The sequence below is a fragment of the Falco punctatus genome (genome assembly GCF_963210335.1).
Source record: "Falco punctatus genome assembly, chromosome: 18".
Lineage (NCBI taxonomy): Eukaryota > Metazoa > Chordata > Aves > Falconiformes > Falconidae > Falco > Falco punctatus.
In genome coordinates, this window is record NC_137598.1 from 6,919,841 (window position 1) to 6,944,498 (window position 24,658).

Here is a 24,658-nt window from a genome sequence, read left to right on the forward strand (position 1 = left end):
ATTACCTGACTTTTCACTGAAAACTTTGGGGTTAGTTTGTCCGGTGCGAACCGGCTAGCTCCCCAATGTTGCACAAAATAAATACCTTTGCTGCTTAAAGACAAAATTTGTCTCTGAGCCGTTACTCTGTGCCATTTTGGCATCAATGTTTAAAAAGATGCAACTGAATGTTATGGGATTTTCCCCGATATTTTGAAGGAGTGCTCTGAAGTACTTTGTTTGTCTCCTTCTTGCAATGGGACGTTTCCCTGGCAGATCAGTAGCATCTTTCTTGGGCAGCACAGCTGGCCAGATGTCACTCCTAATTATGTAACAAAAAAAAAAAATACCCTAGTCAAATTATAACTGTGTATTTTGGAGACGGATAATTTAACAGTACCAGTTCACAGCTATGCAAGTTCGATTAATGCAAAACAAAAATCAAACGCTTCCACACTGTAAGTATTTTTATTGGATGCACATAAACATACCCACACCTTTTTAGTAGAAAGTGAATTACCGAGATTTGTTCTTTATTTTTCATTTTGCTCTTTGAAGTTTTACACATTTGGCTTTATTGACCAAGCGAGCAAGACGTGCAGCAGCAGCGCAAGGGCTGTGGCTGTTGCGGTGGATCCGTAAGCCTGGATTCTGATGATGGTACAGCCTCGTCCTGCGGCCTCGTGGGGTTATCTCCCTGAGCGGTGCTGCAAGGGTGGTGCTGTGGTTGAACCCGGCAAGCAGCTAAATACCACACAGGTGGCACTTTGGCTCATTTTGTCCTGCCCCACGCCCCTACCCCCTACCCCAGCGGGTTGGGGGATAGAACTGGGGTGGTGGTGGCAGGGTGTCGCTGGTGTCAGATCTGTGGGTTGAGATAAAGACAGTTTAATAGGCCAGTAAAGGAAGTGGAATAAGAAAAGGATTAGAGTATACAAGTGATGCACAAGGCGGTTGCTCACCTCCCACTAACTGCTGCCCAGCCGGCTCCCGAGCACTGCCCCCTGGCCAGCTTTCCCCCGGTTTATACACTGAGCATGAAATAAGGTAAGGCACAGCCCTTTGGCCAGTGGGTCAGCTGTCCCGGCCGTGTCCCCTCCCAGCCTCTGGTGCCCCCAGCCCTCTCGCTGGTGCGAGAAGCTGCAGCCCCCGGGGCTGCCGGGCAGCACACACCGACTGCAACGGCGTCACCAGCCTGGGGCTCATCCCACAGCAAATCACAGGGCTGTGCCAGCTACCGGGGGGAAATTAACTGTCCCAGGCGGAACCGGTACGGAAGGGATGAGACATTTTCCAGCACCAGCCGGAGCGTTTGCTTTTGTGCCAGGCACGTGTGCCAACCCGCAACGAGCAGACGAGCAGCCGTAACAGCGGCGTTCAGAGTCCAGCCCGCTCGGGCTGCAAGAGGACGCGCCGCGTTCCGAGCTGCGCCGCTCGCCCAGCGCCCCCTTCAGCTCAGCTGCCCCCTGCCCCGCACCCGCCCCAGCCCCTCCGCGCCCCGCTGGGGTCTCCTTCACGTGCCCACATGCCGGGGGGGGGGGCGGGTCTGGGGCCGGGGGCGTCCGTGCCCTGGGGAGCCCGTCCCGGTGCGGGCACGGAGGGGAGCGTCGCAGAGCCCCCCGGAACGGCGAGCGCGGCTCGGGGAACGCCGGCCGAGGCGTCCCGGGGCCGGGGGGGCGCGGGGGCCCCCAGCCCCGCAGCGGGCTCGCTCCCGGGGCTCGCTCCCCGGGCCCCGAGTAACCCCCCGCCGACCCCCCCGGCGCCGGGCGAGGGGCTGCGAGGGAGCCCGGGGGAGGGGTCGGGCCAGGGCCCCTTTCCCCGCGGGGCTCCGGCTGAGGGCCGGGGCGGGGGGACCCCGGGGCGGGCAGCGGGGCGGCTGCCGGCGGCGGGGCCGGGGCGGGGAGCGGAGCGGCCGCTGAGCGCCGCCGGGCCGCGGCCGCGCCGGGGCAGGTGAGCGGGGGCCGGGGCGGCGAGCGGCGGGCGCGGGGGAGAGCGCCGGGGGGCGGCGGGGCCCGGGCCGGGGCGGGGAGCGGGGCCGGAGCCGCGCTGGGGGGCGCGGGGCTGCGCGGGGGGCCGGGGGCTGCGCTGCCGGGGGGCGGCCGCGCTGTGCCGGGAGTGCCGGGCGGTGCCGGCTGCCGGCACTCGGCTGCGGCCGCGCTGCCCGGGCCGTGCCGGGGGCTGGCGGCGCTGCGGGCCGGAGCGGCGGGGCCCGGGCTGCCGGCGCGGCGCGGGGGGCGCTTTGCTGCGGGGGGCGAGCCCGGCGGGGGGGGGGGGCGAGCGGGCCCGAGGGGGGGCTCCTTCCGCCGCGCCCCCGGGGGGCGGCCCGGGGGTCCCGAGAGCCGGGGGGGCGGCGGCTGGCGCCTCCCCAGAGCCCCCCCGAGCCTGCCGCGGCCCCGCTCGCCCCGCGCAGCTGCCCCCCGCCCCAGCCCCTCCCCCGCAGCCGGGCCGCAGCCCCCCCGCCCCCGGCCCTGCCGTGACGGCTCAGCCGGGCCCGGTGCGCCGGGCGCTGCCTTGGCGCGGGTGCCGGTAGCCCCGGTGCGGGCAGGGAGCGGCGCCTGCGGAGCCCCCGCGGCAGGGGGGGTCGGCCGGGCACGGGGGAAACTGCTCCGGGGGGGATTAGAGAGAACGGGCCCCTCACGGGAGCGCACATGCTGCAGGAGGCTTTTTTCGGGTAAAATGCAGCTGCCGCTGTCAGGGTGGCTGCCAGGCAGGGCATCGACGGTTCAAGGGTTTTGCTGTTCGGGCTTTTTCAGACGAGCTCGTTCGGTGGTGGAACTTGACAGTCAGTGAATAACCCACGTTGGGCGGAGGAGTTGTCCCAGGTTCGGCAGCTGCAGAATGAGCCCTCTGATACTGCTGGAAACGCTGAGCAGAAGCCTGAGGAGGGAAGATGAAGTAACAGAGTTCTCAACGAAGCAAAAGCATGGAGTTTTGTCCTTGAAGTATGCCTTACCTACTCAGATTTTTTGGGATAGGATCACAAATTTTCATCCATTTGCTGTTTTCATCTCTGGAGTGCTTCTGGTTTTCTCCAGTGTTGCACAGCTGCACGCAGCTGGCTGGGGAGAGCTGGCTGTTCTCGTGTACAGAGAGCAGCACGCGTCCTGCCGGTCAGCCAGCCCCGTCCACAGGCTGGTGCTGCATTCCGTCTTTTTCTGAAGGCTGGATGTTCAGCTGCCACAATTAATTTTCTCCCTTGTGAGTCAGGAAAGTGACATTGTGCTCCTCTGGGAGTACATGGTGTCTTTGAAGGCATTATGCTTACTGCTTTAGACTATACGTTGTGTGCCATCCCACACTGATTCCTGGTGACTAAAAAATGAAGGGACTAAAGTTCTACAAGAAAGTGGCTTGGGGTTTTTTTTTTTTTTTTGATAGATGCATTTGACACTCCTTCGTGTAGTTTGTCTTTATCTGTGAGGTCCTTGTTTAATTAATAGTAGTCAAATTCCAGAAGGGAAACTGAAACTAACTTGATGTCAGGGACATGCTGATCTGGGGAGAGATGAGAAGCACTGGAACAGTTGTGCGTATGTACCGTAAGAAAACAGTGTTGTCCAGAGATTGCTATAGTAGTAGTGTGAAGCCAAGAGGATGAGTGGCGATTAAGTTATTCCTGTGAGCTCACAGTGTGCCACAGGCAAATCTCAAGATGTTCCCTGCTTTGGAGTTTGTTCCTCTCTCTGTTGGTGGTGATTAGTTGGAAAGAAAGCCTATAAAGTACATTAGAATAGAAAAGCCTCTATCCTGTCCTTTCACCCACATTTTGGGCACATAATGCACAAAGATAAAGATTTGGAAGGGGCAAAATAACTAGTTAACATTTATTAACTAATCCACAGAATCTCTCCAAACATGAGACTGAGGCAAACAACTCAGGGGAAGGGTATGTGAGGGTGAGAATACGTTAAACAACTAACAAATAAAAAAAAATAAATTTGCAGTTGCATTAGCTAGGACCCTTCTTCTAGGTGATTTACATCTTTGCTGTGCCCAATTATACCATATATACCAATAATCAATATCCTGGCTGCCAAAATCTTCTAAAATTATTCTCAAAGTTTTTGTTTATGAGGCTTAGAAGTTCCTCTAGGAGGCCACACATCCATGGGTCCTCCTCTAGTACGAGTCAGGAATGGCCATTCCTCCTGGCACAAAATAATGAATTTTCATTTCAGCAAAGCCTGTGCCAGGGATATCTTTTCCCAATTCTCTAAAAACTCAGCAAGGGGTGCCTCCTTTTCAATGCTGGGTGTATTTTCCATTCTTACCGAATTCATTACCTTCCTCACCAGTATGCAATTTTTAAAATTTAAACGCAAGAGCACTTTCAGGTCTGTGTCTGGAATTACCCATGTCCAAGTCTCATCAGGCGATCTCACCTAGTTGCTGGCAGCATTGGTTTGGTATAATCACAACTTTGTTATAATTGGTTTGCTTTAATCACAACTCAGAGCTGGGCCACCACCCCAGCGAGTGGCAGAGAGCAAAGGGATACAGCACGGCGTATATACACTTACCAAATCATTAGTCAATGTCCGAAGTTTTTAGAAGTTTCCTTTGGTCTTGTCAGTTCTGCAAATCCATCACCTGACCCTGTCCCAGCTGATTATCTATTCGGTTCCAGTCTCTGCCTCGGTTCCAGGCTCCTCCTCGGATCGTGATCTTCTTTCTGCCAGCTTTAACTCACACACTCCTTCAAGCACACTTAAGTCTTTGAACAAGCAATTCCTATTCACATCTACTGATTTCTCTAGAAACACCTGTGTTTCTGCAAGCACCTGTGTGCACAAGTTGATCATCTGTTGTTTCTCTGTTCTCCCACTGACTAACTGGACTGGGTGTTAAACCAGCCTTGGATTAGGGCTATACTGGGGACGAGGCCTGGTTCTGCCACTTTAACTGCTTCAGCACTTTAAATTTCTGAATTCAAAACACATTTTCTTTAACAAGCAATACCAGAACAATGGAGAACAATTAATGGTTTGGTCACTGCTGATGACAATTGCTGTTTCTAGTGTATATTGCTATATGTCACGTTTATGAAACCTGGTTCTGCAGGAAGAAAAATGTTCTGTTTCATGTCCACAGATGAGCTCCCTGAGATGAGCATCCACGTTTTAACAAGCCTTTACATCAAAGGCTGTAAACGAGCGTCAGTCTGCACAACCAGCTGGGAATCTTGTGTTGTTCCAGGCACATCTTTTTGTCCCGTTCAATACCTTGTCTGTGTGATTTGCCTTTTTGTCTGTCTTGTGCTCTCCTGCTAAAGACTTCATAGGCCTCAGTCTTCTGATACTGCTCCAGCTCCTGCATCTAATGCTCCTTATCTCTGTCTGCTCTCCAGGAGTTTCAGGGAGTTGCCTCCCCTTCAGGAGGAAGGGAAGAAAAACAACTTGCCAGATGAAGTGCTGGTCCATTTCACCTATGCAAACAGGAAAGGAGTGAAGAAACAATGAGAATGTACATGAGATGCAAAGACACAGGATTTCCGGATAATATTACTGTGTTCTGGTGTGTCGTGTCCGCCCCTTTTTTTTTTTCAAATTCAAATCACTATTCTGTTCACTCTTTTTTGTTAGATCTCGAAGTAGCCTGCTGCTAAGCTACTCAACTGAACTATCACCTACGCAGGGACTTCAGAATTGCCTTTCTGTGCCAGGATTAAATGCTGCCAAGCAGGAATGCCTGAACAGATCAAGCTTTAACGTTCAGACCTGTAACTGCAGGGTTCCAATACACCCTTGTTTTCGTGCCCCACAGACAAAAAAGCACTACTATTCTGCAACCACACACTTCGCCCATCTGACAGGCAAACAAAACATCATGGCTATTGGAACAGAGTAGCATAAAGGTAAAAGAGCCTAGGTGATATCAATTTAAGCTATCTACATTTAGGTTAAAAGAAAACTTCAGGCTAGAAAAAAAACCTATTTCACACGTGCATAATAGAATGAGCTGAACTGGAGAACTGTTTAGGGGGACCAATGAACTGAAAACCATTTAAGGAGTGGTCACAGCACTTGCTAAAGGGATCCTTTCCAGAAAGAAGTTGTTTTCCCAAGTTTTTACCCCAGCGAGTTTAAAATTCAATGGAAATAAGTATTTAATCAAAGTGAACATTAGTCACTGGGTATGCCTTTTATTTTTGTTATGTCATCGCAACAATACATGCAATAGTTATAAATTTCATGCATTTGCAAACCTGTTTTGATGCTGCTGGGGACACAGTTAACATTCTAGATTGGGGTGCAAATTTAGTGATGCTGTGTTTGCGTTTCTTTTGGACACTGTACGCTTCCAGAAGACATTAATTCTTCTCTTCTATCTCCAGCAATGTGCTGCTGACAGAGTACAGTAACTGAGTCAAAAACAACACAATTTTTTCCTCAACTTGTGTTTTGGATGGATTGTTTTGAATCACTAAGAAAGAGTTCTACTGTACTACCTGTAAGTAGATGTCCTAGGTTTTCTAGCACAGATCTATACAGTTCTTTAAATATTTCTTTATATTTATATATTTATATATATATATATATATATATACATTTCTTATAAAACTTCAACAAGAAGAATGATTTTTAGGGTGTTTGCTCTATGACTATGATATGGAGAAATAGTGCGAAATGGGGACAATGGACATCGATTGTGATTGTATATGTCTGCTCAAGGAACGTGGGTATGGTGACTAGTCATGGGTGCGGTGTCTGGTCACATAGGCACACAGCTTAGAGGAGACAACTACAGTTTTTGAGGAGATGCCTGCCCCTCTTCCTCTAACAAAGGGGAGACGGGAGACGCCTGCCCTTCTTTCTCTAACAAAGGGGCTATTTAAAAGAGAATGAGAAAAGATGAGAGACATTCCAATGCTATCTAGAGGGAGGGAGTGCTAAGTTTCCTTGCTGGAGAAGATCAGATGGTCACAAGAACATGAATCACCTACAAACCTGCAAGACCACCACATTCCAGGAAACGGACTGATAAGCTAATTAACATACGAAGCGGGGTTTAGGTAACGAATATGTATAGGCGTTAATTGAATATTCATTTGTTTCATTGTATAAATGTGGGATGGTTCATCACTTCGGGCATGCACGCTTGTGGAGGAGCGATCCCCCGTGCATCTGCGCGCAATAAACATACCTACTTTATAACTTTCGAGTTATAGAGTCTAATTCCGCACGTCAACTATAGTAACGGTCTTTTTCGAGGGGAGACTCAGTATTTGGTCAGTCCAGTCAGCTCAACGGTCCTTGTGCTCACCAAATAGCAAAGGAAGTAGCAGGACTGCAGGGCTGGAACAGGGGAAACGCCAGACTTGCCCTTCAGCTGTTACATCGGACAACTAGTTTGCTGTTGCTGCAGCTCAGACACACTTTTCCCCTGGGTTGCGGGACACTCACCCACACATGGTAGTATACTATGACTCCACTACTTACTTCAGGAGAACGACTTCATAGTCGTTAGCTAGCCAAAACCAAGCTTACTCAGCTTCAACAAGAATGTTGGGCTGTTGTATTAGAGATGGGGGCTCCCACAAGCAGCGGCGGCCTTCGGTGCCACAGTCAAAAAGGGCAGGAGAAACTGAAGGGAAGGAAGTACTCAGCAGCCTTTCCCTGACCTGCTATAGGCTAGACTCACCGTTTTACTCAAAAAAGGACAGATTCCCTAGGGATTTAAAAAGCAGCACACAGAATAGAGATTTGACCTCAATCTCCTTATTCCTGGGTTAAATATATATATATATATATATGTCTCAGACATGATAAGAATATGTTAAGGGCAAGGGGTAGAGGGGCAGAATGTCTTACTCTCTTCCCCCCCTCTCCCAGCAGACAGCAACATCATTCTCGCTACAGATGTGTTACCAAATCAACTGTGTTACCTTGACACACATTTTCCATTATGGTTAAGACGCTATGCATATGTACCATTTAATAATATCTCTGTATAACTTACATTCTACAAGCTTAGTGCAAAGTGACAAAAGGAACCCTTGTTTTTTGCATCATCCCACTTTTCATCCAGCCATCATAAAAACTTTTAAGCATTTTGTCCTTGAAGTATCTTCAAAAGCTTAAATGTCCTGATAAATTCATGTGATAGGCGTTTGGCAAATATGCAAAGAAAACAGAAACACAGAGGCAATTGATGAAAATGCATCAAAAAATAATTGTCTTACATTTTAGGCCAGTACATCCTAGACCTAAATTCTTTTCTTCTCCAAAAGAATAAAGATTGTATTGATATTCAGATACCAAGTTAGAACAGATACGTGTTGCCATTTTAGACTTCTAAAGAGTGTGGAGATCTGTGGCTAAATGAATCTCCCCACTAGCAGAACAGCAGCAAAGATGCTGACTATGTGCTATTCATTATATAAACTAATACATTTGACAGCTGAACTGAGACTCTCACTGTTACCTTCAAACTTGAACTTTGACTTGACCTAATCCCGTATCAAATGATAACAGTTTACCATCTATCCTTGGTCAGCCCAATGGAAGACTTCAAGGGATAGATTTAGTAGGATATAGTTTGGCCTTGACATACGGACTGTATCTGTTCTTACTTAAAGAACAATAAAACCTTGTATTTAATTTCTCTTTTTTTTTTCTTGTTTTTTAACAGATGGAGGGCTGGTGTCTTATTCCATTCTGTCTCCCCACCTGGATGCCTTAAATGTGATAATAAGGGAAGCATGGGGTGAGCCCACCAAAAGCTCAGTTCAAGTTGGGATACAGTGAGAAAGGAAAGAAAATAGACTGATACCTATCTTGTGTCATGGCAAATGAAAGACATTTAAGGCTGCCATAGGAGAATGTGAAGCAGAAATCAGCACTGACTTCTGAATTAATGGTGGCAGAACATAACAATGCAGGACTGGAGTGCACTGCACCCTCTCAAAGAAGTACAGATGCTCCATCAGTGACACCTAATTGAAAATGAACATTTCTGTCAGTCAGTTTATGTGGCACATTTCAAAACAGCAAACTGCAAGTCTAAACATCACAGGAATCACTTTCTGGTTACTATTCCTCCTGAGATCTCACCTGGCTGAGTTTACCACAGGAAAACCTTCTTTGGGAAATTCAAAGAACGTGTTTCACTCTCACTGCAAAATTAACTATTTTGCTCTTTTCTGAATGAGCTTTTCATTATAATCCAGAGTTCAAAAGTTCTTTTGTGAAACACCTTAATACAGCCATGGCATTTTTTGTAACTCGTAGTAGTAGATTTGGTTAACATTTTTTAAGGGATGAAGGATTACTAAAATCACTTAGTCTGAGCTACTATCTGTTTAACACAGGGCAAAGGATTGAATCCCGTAATTCCAAAAGGGGAATATATTTTCATTACTCTGAAAATGTAGTGGAGTAGTAGTATGATTATAACAAGGATCGTACCAGTGCATGCTGACTTCTTTGTCTGCAAATGCTCTGCAGAGACAACTAAGGATGAGGTCTTCTCTTTTCACATCTCTGAAGTAACAAGCATATTCAGTAGTGCTATAAAATAATAAATAGCAAACAGGTTTATTTTTAGTGGTCATTCAGAGTTTACTTATGCCATTTACATATGTGGACTTCAAAGTCCCCTTGAATTGCAGAACAGTGAAGCAAAACCTTATCAATGGTGCTTTTGTGATAAGGTGATGCAAAAGCTTCAATCCCCAGTTACCTTTAACTTAATACTTTCATCCTAGTGAGTCCTGACATTAAGAAACTTGGGGAAAGACATGATGAATGGCAGGATGACACAAAAGCAAAAGACTCATGCATATTAGTAATTTATCCCTATCCCTTCCTGGTGTTTGTACCCCTCAGTAGATATGAAAAAGCAATGTAATTCTCTTCCATCCGAGCAAAGGATGTTGGATGAGTCACCACGGACAAAAATGCATCATAATGTTGTCATGTCAATCAAAGCTTTGACAGACAATTCCAAGTCCATTGAGCAAAGATTTATGAAATTATGAACCAGTTTCTGCTCAATTAATCTCTGCATAGACTCCTCTAATCATATTTGAGAATATTATTTACCAGGTGAACCAAAACAAAAGAAGAAATAGACAAAAATCAAATGCATCCGAACCAAATATATTTTTGTGTTTTCTGTAGCAAAGATAAAATCACTGCATTTTGTTTGGATTGAAATGAATCATTTTGGTAACTTCCCTCCCCCCCCCTTAAAAAAAAAAAAAAGAGCAGAGAAAATGAAAATCTAAATTGTTACAAAAGTGCTGATGCCAACCTGCCCCATTTTCACCTCTGACTTCTATTCACAAATTGCAATGCTTGGGTAGATCACTTGGAATGGAACAGCCCTGTTTTCAGTCTCCCAGGACAGCACCCCAGCCCTGAAGCAGTAAGGCTATTTGAGGTATGAATCTCTCCTAGTGACATTGTTTCACTTTGGGAAATAAGCATTTCCTAGACCAAAGGCTGAAACTTGAGTGAATATCTTAAACACAAGACCGCATAATTATTTTATATAAAACATATCTAGCTTGAAAGCTGCAATGTAATCTCAGCTTCAAAATGCACTCTGGATAGGGAGTTACGTACTCTTGCGACAGGAAGGGCTTGATTTAAATCCCTGTCATTGGTTCCTCTGTAAGAGACTGCACGACAACGCTTCTTTCAAGAGCAGCTCTGAGAAGCCAGTTTTTCAGGAAATAGTGAGTGAGTATGCATCTGCGTATGTGCTGCAACTTCTGAGCAGTAAAGAACTGGGAAAGGAGGATCTGAATGTGAAAACATCTGTCCTCTACCAGTACCTTGGGCACTCAGCTTGAGGCAAGCCAGCCAGCACCTAAACACCCAAATCCCCAACACTCACCTGAACCATGAGGGAATGGCACCTGCCAGTATTACAAAATGGAAATCTTCAGAAAAGTGTTTGTTCATGGTAAGGGATGTTTCTACCTCCTTTTCTCTTACGGACATCTCTCCTATTCACTAGCACACTTTTACTGGTGTTCTTGTGGAAGTAAGCCTGTCTGCTTTGAGATAAAACCTGCAATGATGCTGGGATCAGCACTGGGGGAAAGGAAGCATCCAAAAGCCCTTTACCGAAGATCTCAGCTGGTCTAAAAGACTCAGTCTGCAGCTCTTCCAAAAGAAATCTGTTTTCTTAACGATCTGTCCTTTTTCGTCTGCAGAGAGAAAGTCAAGTGTGTTCTTGTACTCTATTTTAGTAAAATGGATGTGCAGTACTCACTACATTATAACCACTGTGAGGATTAAAAGTAACTTGAGCAAATGGCCCCAACTCCTTGTAATTATCTTTTGAAGGCATTTGAAGACAAAAGAAAAAAAAGAACCCAAACCCCCCAAACTAGCTCCAGAACAGCAGTGCTTGCCAAGGGACCAGTGAGCAGCTGGCAGGGGCTGTGGGCGCAGCAGTTCCCCCATGAGCCTGGCTCTCCCACACGGTGTCCTGGGCCGATGGCAGGGTGGCAGGACCCGTGGCACAGGGAGGGTGCAGAGGGCCTCAGAGAAGGAGCTCTTCCATGGATGTGTGCAGGGTAAGGCTGAAAGGCCTCTGACGCTGCCCGCCTATGGCGTCGCTCAGCCCACGGGCTTCTGCGCTGACACCCCTCAGTCTCCAGGGCTTCAACAGGTCCCTAGCGCCACTGAAAAGGCAAAAGGAGGGGGTACGGGACGAGCAGTCGGTTATTCTTTCTGGCCTGGGGCCTCTGAACCATACTCCCAGATGAGTGACCCAGCTGGCAGAGCCCCACCTCTGCCCAGGCCCTCCTGGGGGGCACAGCCCTTCCCAGCCCTGGGTCCCCCTTCCCTCTGAAGTCTCTCAGCTGTGTAGCTCCTTCCCCTGTTAACCCTTTCAGAGGTAACGCAACAGAGAAGCAAGAAGCTGAGAAGCTTAATTGAGAGCACAAATATTCTTTTAGAAACACACCTTCAAACCACGACAGGTCCAGGCCTGTGAGAAGCTCCTGACTGCAGCTGTGTGCCCCCTTACTGCGCCGTGCCAGGGGGGCGCAGCCCAGCCTGAGGCCTTGGGCCAACCCAGTACCGAGCCCTCTTCCTTCTGGCGGAAGACTAAGACCTCTTGCTTAAAGCTTGCTTTTCTTTTGAAAACAGTTTGTAGCTCCTTTCTTACTACTTGCTAGCAAAATTCCTCTTCTTCGTTGCCACAAACTGGCTGCAAGTGGAGTTCTCTGCAGACACTACTCGTGGCACATCTCTACCGCTTTATGTAGACTCCCGTCAGTACAACCACTCGGCCCTGACCCCCGCTCTGGGCTCTTCTCAGCTTACTGAAAGGTCTTTCCACTACACCACTGGTCCCCACTGGAGTCAGTCGAGGCCTGTGGTTTATTGGTGGGACCTGGCTTTAAGTCCTGAACACACGTGAAGATCTATTAAATAAGCACACTGCTTTTCTGCAATGTGGCACAGAAGACTACAAGGTCAGCGAGTAGTCCAGCAATGACAGAAATTTCTTTATGCAGGAAAAGGCCCATGGCTACATTTTTGTAAATGCTCCTTGTGGAGAAGGAGGCTCAAACTGGGTACATCTCAAGGGGCGCTCAGATACATGGAGCCACTTCTAGCTAACAAGGGATACTCCTCTACCTCTCCCTCAAATCCCCCAGATACCTGTGAAATCACTTCTCCAGCACAGAAATAGGTCTGCCTTAAGCCACACCAGCCCGCTTGCCAAATTCACCGTGGTCAGAGCTCTGCAGTTCCGAGGAAAACCTGTAGCTTTTATGTAATGAAAAAGTAACTGGCACTGTGTTTACCACCCCTTCTCAGATGATTTTTGCATCTGGATTGTTTCCAGTGTACATATATGGTTCATATATGTTTATAGCTTTATAAAGTTTTAAAAACTTTGGCAGTCTCTCAGCCAGAGCTGTGATGCAGGTCTGGTGTGTATTTATGGGGCCTGAGCTGTGTACCAAAATACTGGGAAGTTTCAAGTGCCTTAATGGACTTGCAGGTGGAGCTAAGTGGAAGCTGTAACCCAAGTGAGGAGGATTTCTTCCATGTGTTAAAACCAAAGTTTTCCTACAACAACAAATTCCTGACAGCCTCACTGCAACCACTTAATTCACCTGATCCCAGGCAGCACACTCCTGCAGAGCCCCACAGCTGTCTGAATGGACACGCAGGCTCAGTGCCACCCCAGATCTCACACACCCTTGGCCCCTCTACAGCCCACGCTGCTTTGCACGTGATGATAAGCCTGAGTTACAGGGCTGGCCCACTCTCTAGCCTCCAGCAGCCTCATGTGCCATTACCACAGTCTTCCTCTGCCAGGTGGGAGGGCCCTTGGCATCACTTAACCCTGGCCTTGCTGTGCCTGAATCGTGGCAGACTCCACTGGGGGGTGGGAGAATGGAGCATCAGCAAGTGCCCATCTACTCTCGGATGCAGAATTTATGTTTAGTCTCAGCTTTGGTCCCACATCCCACCCCAAACATCCCTGGGCTACTTGTCAGTGGGTCCTCCTGCTCCCACCCTTGCTCTGTCCTTAGGCAAAATCATACACAGTGACACACTCCGCTCTGTGAGTACCTGGCAGTTGCATTAGAAGTCTTTTTCTGAAAAAACCTCACCTCGCATGCTTGTACCTTAGCCCCTATATGGGCTACACGTACAGTAATATTGTGGCTATACTGGTTTTACCGCCTCACTATAAAGGCTCTTGAAACCTGATAAATAATTTTTGATGGTAGGCCATAGCTGGCTTCAAGCAGGCAGTCCAGCAAGCAGTAGAGATTTTGCATATACAGCTATTAAGGTAACACGAAAGGTCAACTTCTTTCCGCACTGCTACAGGAAGCAGTGAGGAGACAGAGACAGAACACATTTATGTAATGAGTTAATTACAATTAATACAAAAGATTAATATCTACTCAAAGAGTCTGTATTCAACACTGCCAAATCTAGGAATGCTGGACACTGTCATTTTTGCTCCTTACAATACCTGAGCATCCATTTCAAACCCTTTCCTGACAATCTAATTTCCCCCTTGAAATTTTTGAATGTGTAGGCACCAGTTTTGTCTCCCCTCACCACCCTCAGAAAATGAAGCACAGCTATTTTTACTAGCATTACAAAACACCTTTCATTTAAATCAGACTTGTAAAAACAACAGAAGACCTTTATTGCTTTTTAACCTTATGCTGAGCATTGTTATTTCCCTTTTTGAGAAAACATCCTCTATGAATATATATTTAGAATTCTTCCCACAAACTTATGAACTGATTGCAATCATAGAATTACTAGAAAACTGACAAATTTTAAACAAATATTTCGAAAGGTAAACATACCTGATCTTTTATTAATGATGTACTAGCAGCTTCCTATAAAATAGTATCTATCATTTTGAAAAGACTAGATCCTCAAAATGCAAAGAAAACATATACCAGCTTAATGTCCATACTCATACAAAGAGGAAGGTTTCAAGAATGTAATGAGAGAGATTGCACTTATTGTTGCAAATAATTAAAGAATCAGAATTTGTAAGCATTAGGAAGTTTCCCTCAGATAAAGAGGCAGAAATGTGCTAATTTCTGCCCTTCATAATGCTAGCGGAGTCCTAGAATTACAGTTAAGGTGATGATACAACCTAGTCAGTCAATCATCTCATGTCTGCCCAGGTAATTATATTTTAACTGTTAAAGGGCTTTTGTAAAGGGAAATTGTCAGCCACGTGAATGCTTGGTTGATGCAGCACATGCATTTACTATCTTAAGGTGATTAATGTAATTCCCAGCCCAGGGGAGGCCAAATGATGAATTCAGTACCACCCCTGGTATTTAAGAGCAACTGACCAAGAGAAATAATGCAGGACATACCCACACTGCTCTTCATTTGTGGCAGATAAAGGAGTTTAGAGAAGAACCTACTTCCACTACAGATAGCTCCTTAGCTTTGACTGAACAGACCGAGGCTGTTTTACTCCACAAGGCCTCCACAGGGCATTAACTTTGCTCCTAAATAATTTAGCTGGTCAGTGAACAAGGAACAAATGCTTTTCAGGACTTGTATGAAGGATCAGGAGCTGAAGTGGCATGTGCTGGGTAGGGATTTCATATGCAGTTTACCACTTGACTTAGCATGTAGTGCTGCGCAATATGAACCGTGTTGCTGGTCCCGTTTCCCTGCCTTTAAAAGGAAGAGGGTACCTGGGACCTAGATATGAGTTCCTCCTCCTAAGGCCATAAGGCTCAATGTTTGAAAAATAGCTTAGGAACTTTGGAAGAAAGATGTACAAAATCATTATTGATTCCAAATGTTTTGTGTACTCTGTTGCTGCACTCAATAAAACACTCAAATATAAAACATGTTTCTGCAAAGCCAGCATGCAGAAAATTCTCTATTGTCTCTTTCTACTCTATCAAGCAGTCCATGGAAATCTTTAGAGTCCCTGGTCAATACTATTTAAAACATCAAGACTGATTTTACACTCCACATTCTTTGTAATTTCTCTTTCTCTCAAACAGGTAGTACACTTGTGGGAAGAATGCCTTCCTGTGGATAACTGGCTAACTGAAAAAGTTCACATAGACATAGTCCAGCTGGCTGGACAAAAATGCACATCGCTCTCAGCTTATCTGAAGTAAAGCAAAAATACACCGTCCTTGGCTGTTCTTGTTACACAATATCAGGAAGATTTCGGTGGGAAAAGAATGTTGCAGGTGGGAACAGATTAACTACAGAAGAGAAACTAGGGGCGGACTTGATATTTAGGCAACTAACCATTAACTTTTGTAATATGTATGAGCTAATTATAACAAGGCATAAAAGGTGACTGTAAGGTACAATAAACGAAGCCTGCTGATCACTCATATTGAGTGACTGTGTCTTCCCTCCGTTGTGACACCTTCCCTTCATAATTATAACACACAAAGCTTCAGGCATGCACATTTGAGGTGAAGGCCTAAAATTCTGAAGGATCTCATTATCCTTCCAACACTAAAAGACTTTCCTGGGGACCACTGCTTTTCTGTGAAAGGATGTGTATTTTGTTTCCTTTCAATGTTACAGTAAAAGATAATGTCATGACCACCTCATAGACTTACTGGTAATCCATTTCATGAAAAATCAAATCCACCCACTGTATAAGCATACATTTATTATAATACAAGAACCCATACAGGGTAGCCTAGAAGCAAACTGGTTCCAATTTGTCCCTCCCAATCATTCAGCTTCCACTGCATGTCTCTTGGAGTCATGGGGCAAGCCAAGTGCATCTTGACAGCCCTGGAAATTATTCTAAACCAGTTCATCATATTCCTCAACACTTCTGATTACAAAGTTAATAGCTTGAAATGGACATTCTGGAGTTAACCCTGTGACCTGCTTAGCAGAAGAGCAGCAAAGTGTGGTGCAAGTGCCATGCTGAGAGTGACAACACCTAGTGATGCTTGAGGCTCCAGTACTAGAAGCAATGCCAGAAAATGGAGGTAATTGAGGGGATTTAATTTGTTCTTTCGTCCTGCATAAGTTTGCTTTCCATAATTGACTTTCACATGCAACTTATGATGTGTATTTCTCAATAGGAAAATACCAGTGATGAGGGCCGACGATGCAGCTTGATCAGGTATTTGGCTAATTCTCTACTGTCTGAAGGCAGACTGGAATTTCTCAGAGAGTGTAGGGCTCTTAGGACAGAACATGTATTCAGAGCTGCCCAACAACTACTTTTGGCCAGTACCTGAATGATTCACATCCAGTCCAGTAACAGATGACATTAAAGTATTATGGGCCAGGGAAAAATATTTATTTCTTAGATAAAAAGGGGCTTTAAAATTTCCTTCTGAAAACAAACACCACCACCACCCCGACCCCTGTTTAAAAAAAGGGATGTACACTCAGCAGGTTTAGCCAGCTCACCACAGGCTTGAATGAGCAACACTGGCACAGTAAAGGGGGCAGGAACACGTAACTAGGGCGCCGCAAAAGGAAGCAGGACTGTGCTACTGACCCCATGAACCCATTAGATTAACTTTGTTGTAAAGCCAATCTGCTCTCTGACTGATATCCAGGCTATCTGTAGAAACATGTGAGACAGGAATCAACTGAATGAGTCTCATTCTCCAAGTGTAAGACTTGACAGGTCTGAATGTGGGTTTTAAATGCCTGAACAAGGAAGAAAAGAGATTCTGGTGATGAAGACTTTTTGCAAAACAAAAAGATTCCAACCTGAATCCACACTGTGTAAAGCATTAAGGACATCTTTTTATCTTTGGAAATTATTTTACAGTTAACTGAATAACAACTCTGAAAACAAAGCCTCTTTTTATTCTCTCTCCTTGCATTTGCAATGGGAAGGATTTAAAGAACTGTATTTGATCCATCAGGTTGAGGAACTCACAGCACTGTACATTGGTTTAGTGTACTAAATTTAGTTGACTTCTGTCTCTTTCAATTACCCCTCTAAAAAGGACAGGTGAAAAATGTCTCCCTTTATATCATTTTGTTTGCTGTTAATTCTTCTCTTTTGGTGCTTGCTTGTTTTTTAGGGTAGGCAGAACAGAACAGCTTAAGGGGGAAAACAGCCCTATAAAAAGCTCTTTTGCTGCATTTGAGCTTGTAGAGTCTTCCATTTCATATTTATATCTCATCAATAAAGTGTCAGGATCGCTGATAAGAACTGAAAAGTCAGATGGAGAATGGACTGAATCTTAACTTTGGTAAAATAGGCTAACTGTAAGAAATCCTGAATGTAAAAATAAATTCCCATGCATGCTATCCTCATCATTAATGGGAAGCAAAACTAAATACAAGTTTTACATAATTAATCCACTGACTTGTCCATTTCTTCCACAGCAAAGAACTGTAGAGGAATAGCATGCCCTAATTCTCAGAACTGTGCTCCACATCAGAGGTGCTCTTAGACATTTCAGAAACAGTTTACATTCCATTTGGTATCACTTATGTGTATGCCCTCTGTAGGCTATGTGCTACTCTTAACACCCCTCGACCTCTCCAAAGGAGCTAGAAAGTAGGCGTGAATTCTGGGGCAGGTCTTGAACTCAACTTTTTCTTTGCAAAGGATACAACAGTGAGAGGCAAAAGGTTTCTGACTGTGAAGTCCTCTAATCATCAAATGGTAATCAAATACTTTGATGAGGAGGAAGCAAAAATATTGATGTATTTTAGTGATCTGTTTAAATTTCCAGAACAGTAATTGTTGAATTTGACTGCTCTCAAAAGCCTTGTTCTGAAAACAGAAAGATGCAGCAATGATTTGTTCTGAGTTTCTTCAGAGTCTGAATGATCAAAGACATATTGAAGTTTAATTTCTCCACCTTTTTTCAGTGTTAGGACTGGGCTGATACTCCACAGGGACCAAAAACAAACAAACCCCCCACCCAAAACAACAACAAACAAAATACAACAACAAAACATTTTAGCCCCTGTCAAGCTGCAAAACCCAGCTGACCCACAGTGATCTAGTGGGTTCCCCAGTACCTGTGCAGGACTCTTACTTCTGGTCCCAGGGCTCTGAACATTGCAAGCACGGCCCTGATTAGACATCAGTTGTATGATCACAAGTGCATCAAATAGCAGTTAACATTGTCTGCACTTAAAGGGGGAAGAAATCAGATTGAATAGAACTGACAGAGATGAAGGGAAGACCCAAGGTGGATGGCTCTGTCTTGTTTTGTGGTGAAGAGGAAGCAACAAGGCAACCATTGTTGTAGGAAAGGCCCACACCTTGGAACTTCAACCCTAGGCAAGAATCAGAGAGCCTGTCCGGGAAAGCAATTCCATTTCCTCAGCTCTAAGCACAACGCTCTGGTGTGCCCTGGCCTGTTTCAATGCCTGCCAGTGCCTCAGGTCTGCTATGGCTCCTCTCATTTTCAGTGCTCTTCAGGGCAATGCCAATTTCAATAAAGCTAATAATTAGCTTAATGAGGCTAAATAATTAGTCTAATAAAGCTAAACTACTGGTTAGAATAACCAAAAAATTCTCTTGGAAGGCAGAAGGAGGAAGTATATTGACATGAAGTAAGCAAAATACCTGATAAAAGAAAATTCACTTCACCATCAGCACTCAACATCTCACATTCTAGTACACGAGGTACTATGCACATGGGTAAGAAGACAACCACCTCTTGAAAGAGCTTAAAACAAAGCCAACAGGCAAAAACTGTGAAGAACACAGCAAAAACACGACACATTTCAATACATTTGTTTCTCATGCCTGTGGTTCCTCATTGCCTTGCTCACAGTACCTTGAATGTCAGAATGTCAAGTTCAAGCGTAAGTTCTGTGAGTTAGCTTGAGAGTTACAGTCTTGCAGCATGCAATTTCATTAACAAATTGCTCATTCTTTGTTAGGGCCTATCTTGCAATTTTGCTTCTATCACTGCTCTTAAAGATAATTCAGCAGTGTGCTAAACAGCCAAAAATATCATCATCTTTCTTGCAGGCAAGGGGTATATTTTTAGAGGCGCATAAACCTGATTTTCAGTGATACTGGATAACTGCAGCTCTTACTGGCTTCAAATGATATCTTGCGCACTACCACCTCAGAAAACTCAAGCTTTCCATAGAAACAATGGAATTCATCCCCAAAACAGAATAGTTTCCACACAGAGAAAAAAGTATTCTGGTCAGATTTAAAGAAAACCTTGTGTTGCACTTACACCAGAAATGGATGACAAGTTTCAAAGGTGTTTTTAGGAGGGCTTTGACTTGAGGAAAGGAAATAAGCAATCAGTGAGGTAACTCACTGCCGCACATGGAACCAGCTAATGTATGAAGATAACAGAGGCAAAAAATGTTGTCAGTCTCTAAAGTGGTATATCAAGTAACATTTGGTCTGGATAAGAGAGAGTTTTAAATTCCACCTCATCCCAGGTTTGACAACACTGATTAAAAAAAACCCAAATCCTACAAATTACTGATCATCAGCTCCATCGGTGACAAAAGGAACTAGTTGTTAGACCATGTCCAGATATTTTCAGCACCATATTGTCTTCTGAATGTGGTGCCGTTTACTCTATACCTTTCACTATGGCTATCGCCAAGCATTATTAGAAGTGAGTCAGGGACTGCACATTTGTTAGTGCAGATCCACCTTCACCATTCCAAAGCAAACATTTCCATAATGACAGATTAGTGAGAATGCAGGAATAAAGGCATTTTTATAGATATATCTGTTTTCAGAAAGGAATTCAGTTTATTAATAAGACTATTTTTCTTGAAGTTTAGCAGCAGATAGACAAAATTAGCTGGAGGGTTACTTACTTTCAAGTAGATCCAGTGTTCCACTCCTCTCCTGGCAGAAAAGAAAAGTACCTTCAGGTTTTCAAGGCACAGATTGTGTATTTCTTGTGGTATGAACTAATTTCTTTTAACATTCAGCTGTGCAACTCACCAGTTCCAAGGACTGCGTGTTATAGTTTGCATTCTGAACAAAGCTAAGTACCTTCCCTTCCAGGGCTCTTTTGTCTTCTAAATGCATCCTCCTTGGTTGTATTTCATCTTACTGTGTTCTCACTGCTTCTCTATAAATGAACATATTAATCCTTAATTTTCTAGGTTTCTTGCTTCATTTGCCAAAGAAGCATTTTCCTTCTCTCAGGAGCTGCAGATGCAGATTACCACTGTGCCAGCTTCTTCCTGTCTGGTGTGGTTTGGCAAAAGGAATTAGTTCAGGAAAGTTCATAAACGTCTATTTTCTTTTCACTTCTACTACACTTCACAGCTGTCTCACTGTGCTCTTGTCACTTTTCTTTCGAGTATACTTATGAAAACCCATCACAGCAGCTAAGGTCTGCAGGGTTGGAAAGATGACCTTCCAACACAAGGGGCAGAAATACGGGAGGCAATCGTTCTCCCATCAAATAACAGTTCCTCCACAACTCTTTTACTGTTTGGGATATCGCTGAGAAAATGCAAAGCCTCAATTTTGGCTTGTTGCAGCATTCACAATGATGGAGAAAAAGCTGTCAGGATTCACTTGTCAGCAGCTTAGTTGTGGAACTTGAGGTCCATTTGAAAATACTTCAGTTATTTGTATGCAGTAGACCTAAATGCAAGGGCATTAAAATCTGGCATGAAAGCCTATATGAGCAGGATATGCTCTAGTCTGAAAGAAGACAGGTTTTGATTGAGATAAGATGAAACACAGACAACTAGAAAGAAGTACAAGTGCAATACTGCTGGTTGACTTCATGTTTAAAAACATGGCACATCAGTGCAGAGAAAAACTAGTCTGTAGCATCCAATTAGAGCTGCTGCATTTTTCTAAGCTGTCCGGCTTACTCTGCATCCAGGCAAAACAGTTCACAAAAATAGTATATTCCCTTTTTTATGTATCACTTCAGGAGAAAAGGAAAAAAAAAAATACCAGACAACAAGACACACAAACCCCCAAAACTGTTGCTATAGAGGTATCATCTACAGAGATAAAGAAGGCCTAAAATGAAGCAAGAATTCATAGAATCACCTTTCTAAATCTTCAGTTGCTCAGTCTTGAAAATATGGGGGAAGAAAACTGAAATGCATGTGAGTTAGCATGCGGTTGCATAAAGCGATCCATGAGATCAACTAGGACTCTAGGAATTTCCAAAGAAGCTGATCCCACCACACCTGCTTTCTCCCTACCTATGAGAAAGGACATCATGAAAATCAACCTTCAGACAGATAAGATTCCTTCTCCCTTCGAGTACTGCATCATCACAGAGAGCCCAGCACCCCAAAACAGCAAGAGAGATGAAGGAACCGGCACTTACTGCCACAGAGCATTTCCAGTTGGTTTGATACTGCAGGTCAGCTACAAGCAACAGGATCCAACTCATGTTCAAAGAGCTCCAGCTCTACGTCTTATTTAACAATGGAAGTGGTGCACTCTGGAAACTAATTTAGATGTCCCACTATATATGCTGGTAAAAGCATATATATATATATATAAATAAAAAAATACACACACACACACACACACACACACACTGATTATTCAGACATAATCTGGGGTTTGCCTCACACCTCCTGCAATGAATCTACTGATACTTACCTATCATCACACATACAGGGCATTGCAAACCATCCTTGAAACAACTCATCAGCAACTAGTAGACTCTGTATTAAAACTGTAGCAGTATTAATATTTGATGTCTTCACAACAGTAAAGATTTATTTATTTTTTAAAAAGCAGAAAAGTCTGAGAAAGCCATTATTTGTCATGGGATGATTCAAAAGCTGTTAATCTCCTGCCTACACCTTAAAGAAAGAAAAGAGGAGAAAAATCTAATTTAAACAAGTGTTATTAGGGATAAAAAATTCAGACTGATGTTACATTAAATTATTTGGGAGGCTGAGGTATCCAGCCATGGTCTTCAGTATAAAAGAAAATTATAGGGTCTATCAGCTAGAGAAGCGGTGCTCTGAGTCTATATGCTGGCATGCTTACAGGTTTTTTAATGTCTGGCAGGTTGTTTTACAAACTAAACTCAGCAAGATGACAATTCCACCAGAAGGTGCTTCAGATGGTTTTGCTAATAATTTTGATCAGCTGAAATGGAGAAAAACATAACTTCATTTATTTGGCTTTTCCAGAACCTGTCAAGTCTGAGCAGAACCATTAATTCCCCCTTCTGCATCTCCCCCACCTTCTTCCAGAAAAGACACACTTCAATTTTATTTTTTTTCTACAAGTATTCTGCATAATCAGCCTTTGTTCCCAAAACAAACTTTGGTCATTCTTTGTTCACTTCCTTTGCTAGAAGGAAGTGCCATTTCTTGAGAATATTCATTGGAGGCTGGTACTGCTACTGCTGCAAACATGGAAGTGCTAACCACATCTATTGGCTTTTGTTTTAAGAGCCTTTTAACCAACTTTGTTAATGGACTGAATGCAATTCAGATATGGAACTTGGCTAAAATGTAGCTTCAATTGGCTATGAAAATTTAAGAGCCAACTAAGATAGCTAATTACAAAAAAGCTCCAGTGATAATGCTAAGCAGAATTAGTAATAGCAAATGACAGGCTGTCTAGTCTTATTCCCAAAGGGAAAGAAACTCTTAACTAAGAAGTCAACCAGACAACGTGCAGAAAACCTAATTGCATTACTGTTATTATGGCATCCCAAATCTGGCAGCTCACTAGGATAAAACAGTGAGTAAAGTCTGTCAAACTACTCAGGAAAGCAGCTGACCCCCTTCTTAATGCTAGCTGTAACAGACATCGGGAATTACATTATCATTTTATATTAACTTATTGGGAAATATTCCTGTAAAAATTAGCAAAGCAGCACCATCTAAAAAATATCTTATACCCATCCTGAATTTGATTCTTTCGCCAGATATTTTAGATTAAGGAAAAAAAATAGAAACAATTTGTCTGCAAAGTGTTCAAGCACTAAAAGAAGCATTCTGTGCTTCATTATCAATAGCCTCATTACACCATCAGCTGAAGTGCCGACTAATTCTCCTAGTGGCCACTTTGAAACATAGGTAGCGGAGTCTTTAACATTCCCTACTCAAGAGTCTCCCTGCTGTGCCTGTAAATGTCAGTCCGTTTTTTTCACGGCTGTGCGCACAGATTGGAAACAGCAGGAGAGCTTGGGAGTATGGCTGCAATACCAGTAAGGACACTTGTCTTCACGGCACTGCTCAAGTGGCTCTGGGAATGCAGGACCCTGCTGTTCTCTAATATTTACACACACCTGGAGCCATCAAGAGCAGTAGATGCAGTCTAAAGGCAGCTTGCTTCTTTTGTGTTGGGGGCTTTACTTTCAAACAGGGATGGCAACAAAATCCTACCGTTTCCCTATCCCTGTTCTGCAAAACAACACACACGTGTGCAAGCACATACAGTATGCGGTATGTACAGTAGCACTGCAGGGATTATCACAGCCTTCCACTTCGCTTATCCTGACCATCCCACGCTTTAAAACATCATTGCAGGTCACAGTGAGCCAAAGGCGTTCTTGCTTGCCACGACTGTAGCTTTGCAGTCTCTTGTGAGCAAAGGCAAGCCCTGAAACAACATTCACCTAGGATGGAAAGCACCCCTTTTCTTCGCAGAACACTTGCCAGTACAAACTTTTTCCAGGAGTTTTTTGGGGTGGGAAGAGACAGGGATGGCTTACAAAATCTGCACCTCAGAACATTCTTTTCAAATATATGGAAATATCTGTGTTTCCTGCATTTGGCTTTGGCAGTCTCAAAAGAAAACACACTGCTTGTAAACTTCAAAATAAAGAGAGAAAGTTTACTGGTAAATAAGTTTCTAAAACAATTAAAATGTCAAACAACTAAAGTACAAAAGAATGACATTAACTTTGAGTATGCAAGACAGCAAGAGAATACAATATGCTTTCTTGACAAAGTTCTTCAGAATAGTGTGACATACTTTTTGAACAAAATGATTAAATGAAGTCATTAAAATGATAGTTTGGTTTGAGGAGTTTTAAATATGAGAGAGGCTTTAGCAGTCCTGTTTTGCATCTGAAATGAAAAGCATGCTATGCTTAAAGTCACCAGCCACACTTTGCTGATTGAGTCTGTATAGCAGTCAGAGTAGAAACGAACTTTTAAATATGTTATTCCAGTTTTATTTCAAAACAATGGATTCCCTTGTTTTCAAAACATAACCTCAGCATTCATTCAACATTTTATGCTACAACATATTTATTTCAGTAGCGATTCAGACATAAAATCAAGCTAGCAGAGCACTG

At 44.2% G+C, this 24,658-nt stretch overlaps 4 long non-coding RNA genes across 88 annotated transcripts in view; 2 read left to right on the top strand and 2 right to left on the bottom strand.

The window, feature by feature from the left end:
- LOC308055213 overlaps nucleotides 1–24,658 on the top strand; it is a 528,334-nt gene that overhangs the window by 323,577 nt on the left and 180,099 nt on the right. The window lies entirely within an intron of this gene.
- The window catches only part of LOC308055214, a 277,249-nt gene that overhangs the window by 68,337 nt on the left and 184,254 nt on the right, over nucleotides 1–24,658 (bottom strand). The window lies entirely within an intron of this gene.
- LOC308055223 lies at nucleotides 583–5,491 on the bottom strand. Its single transcript, XR_013924481.1, has 3 exons — nucleotides 5,202–5,491; nucleotides 2,628–4,651; nucleotides 583–844 (listed from the first exon to the last, which is right to left on the bottom strand). It is a non-coding gene; the product is annotated as an uncharacterized lncRNA (long non-coding RNA).
- LOC308055232 lies at nucleotides 5,368–10,111 on the top strand. Its single transcript, XR_013924490.1, has 2 exons — nucleotides 5,368–5,493; nucleotides 8,611–10,111. It is a non-coding gene; the product is annotated as an uncharacterized lncRNA (long non-coding RNA).